Genomic DNA, 2,782 nt, shown 5'->3' with positions numbered 1-2,782 from the left:
TAGTGCATTAAATATTGAAGATTCCCTCTAATGGTCTTCTCTTTTCCCAGCCAAAAAACCCCAGCAATGATTGTTTTCCCTGCAGCACACTGCAAACAGAGGATCACTGGAAGTGATCTGTTGTGCACAACCTTGCAATTAAGTGAGAGCTGAACAATGCCTGTGAGGCAGGGACTGGACCGGGCAGGTTGAGCCTGTCTGCTTGAAATTTGCCTGGAACAGCCCAAATCAGCTGAGGCTCCTTTTATGCTCAACAGATGTGGCAGAGGAGCCTTCCTTGTTTCCATTCCTGCGCAGCTCGTTGTAATGGGATCTCCAGTTTTGCATCTCATTAGTGATGCACAACCTGCTGGAGGTGGCACGGGGGGCTGGCAGCTCTGGGACTGCTCCGGCAGGGACTCTGCAGATCCAGCCTGGGGAAAGCATGGAAAACTGCCTGGGAAAGAACAAAAACTGCCTGGGGAGAGCACAAAAACTGCCCAGTACAGCCTGGCAGTGCCCTGGGATGGGATGGGATGGGATGGGATGGGATGGGATGGGATGGGATGGGATGGGATGGGATGGGATCAATGGGATGGGATGGGATGGGATGGGATGGGATCCATGGGATGGATGGATGGATGGATGGATGGATGGATGGATGGATGGATGGATGGATGGATGGATGGGATGGGCTTTAAGGTCCTTCCCAGCCCAGTCCAAGGAGTGGTGGGGTACAAATGTCCTCAATCCCAGTGGAAAAGGCACCGTGGCAGTGGGGCAGGAGGTGTGAGGAGGGATGGACCTACCAGGAGTGTCCTGGAGCAGGGCAGGGCTGGGGCTAATGCAGAGCAACGAGAGGGGAACGGGGCTCCAGAGCTGCCCGTGCCACTGGAGACCCCTTACAGACGATTTTGCTCTTTCAGTCATTAATTTTTTATGAAGTTTAATAGGCCTGCAGCCTAGAGACCTGCCTGAGTGTTGATTAGCTTCATATTTTCTCTCATTAATGTAGAATCTGATTAGCCCCTCTTACAAGCATTTCATCTGATTTGGCAAAGAGCATTGTTCTGATAGCAGGAATTACAAGTTTCCTTCCTTGCAGGAGACAAAGCCCCTGCCTGCAGAGAGCCCCACAGCTCCCAGGCCCCTTCCCAAGGGGCCTCGTGGCCAGGGCTGGGGGTGTTTAAATCTGGGGTGGCTCAGCACCGCTCCTGCCTGTTCCACAGGGATTTTGGGCAGCCTCTCAGCTTGGAGCAGAGGTGACACTAAGGACTTGGTGACCTGGGCTGCCCAAAACCACCATCGTGCACCCAAAGGGCAGCTCAGGCCAGGAGCACTGTGCCATTGCAGATACAAATCTAGAAATATGTAAAGGAGATCCATGCTCGTGCCAGCTCTGTGCTGCAGCCCCGCCTCTGGGCTCCCTTTGTGCAAAGAAAAGAAGTTTTATCAATGACCTGAGCAATTGCAGCTAATGGCTGGAGCTGCCAAGCACCCCTTGCTGATCCCAGGGGAGCAATATCTCAGCGGGCTGAAGGAGCCTGCTCCTGTCTGCCTCTGTTATGGATGTGCTCAGTTACCAGGGATATCAGGCCTTCAGAGCAGGCATTAAGGGAGATTGCTTGGGTCATTATTAATTATGCAGATTCTCCATCTTCTTCTGTCAGAACACAGGAGTTAAACAAACACAAATGGATCAAACTGCTGTGCAGTAGAAACTTTATGTTAATGCAGCAGGAGGCTGCTGGGAGGTGGCTCTGCCATCAGTCTCTGGGGTGGGAGCACCCGGGGGATCCAACGCCCGGTTCTGTTCTCCAGGGGCTGAGATGGGAAGGGTTTTATGGCACCTGAGGGCGCTGGCACCGTGTGGGCATGAAATGCACTCCTGGGTGCTTGGCCTGAAGGGTTTCTGTGTGGGTTTGATCGTTCCAATATTAATAATTCCAAGAGAAGTGACCTCAGAGGGCCTGGGACACCCAGCAGGACACGGTGGGCAGTCCTGCTGCCTGCTCTGTTCAGGGGTTGGGTTTGGACAGCTGACCTCAATTCACTCAGGAACGGGATCCCTGGGGACTGGAAAGGTGAGAGGGACCCCAAATCCCCAGAGCTCAGGGTGGGAGGTCACTGTGTGCAGTGTCCCCGTGGTGAGCAGTGCCTGCTCGGCCAGCCCTGCAGCCAGGATGAACTGTGGGTGTTCTGCCCATCAGAGAATGAGCTCTGGGTGCTCTGTCCATCAGAGAATGAACTCTGGGTGTTCTGCCCATCAGAGAATGAGCTCTGGGTGCTCTGCCCATCAGAGAATGAACTCTGGGTGCTCTGCCCATCAGAGAATGAGCTCTGGGTGCTCTGCCCATCAGAGAATGAATTCTGGGTGCTCTGCCCATCAGAGAATGAGCTCTGGGTGCTCTGCCCATCAGAGAATGAGCTCTGGGTGCTCTGCCCATCAGAGAATGAATTCTGGGTGCTCTGCCCATCACAAAATGATTTCTGGGTGCTCTGCCCATCAGAGAATGAACTCTGGGTGTTCTGCCCATCAGAGAATGAGCTCTGGGTGCTCTGCCCATCAGAGAATGAATTCTGGGTGCTCTGCCCATCAGAGAATGAGCTCTGGGTGCTCTGCCCATCAGAGAATGAATTCTGGGTGCTCTGCCCATCAGAGAATGAATTCTGGGTGCTCTGCCCATCAGAGAATGAATTCTGGGTGCTCTGCCCATCAGAGAGCCTCACCCACTGAGTTCTGGGTTTTGGGGAGAAGGCTGCTCCTGCCTGGCTGGGGGCTCTGTGCCAGTGGCAGGAGGGC

Source organism: Passer domesticus, chromosome 25 (genome assembly GCF_036417665.1).
Source record: "Passer domesticus isolate bPasDom1 chromosome 25, bPasDom1.hap1, whole genome shotgun sequence".
Classification (NCBI taxonomy): domain Eukaryota; kingdom Metazoa; phylum Chordata; class Aves; order Passeriformes; family Passeridae; genus Passer; species Passer domesticus.
The sequence above is the reverse complement of the archived record's forward strand: the minus strand, read 5'-3'. Positions refer to the sequence as shown.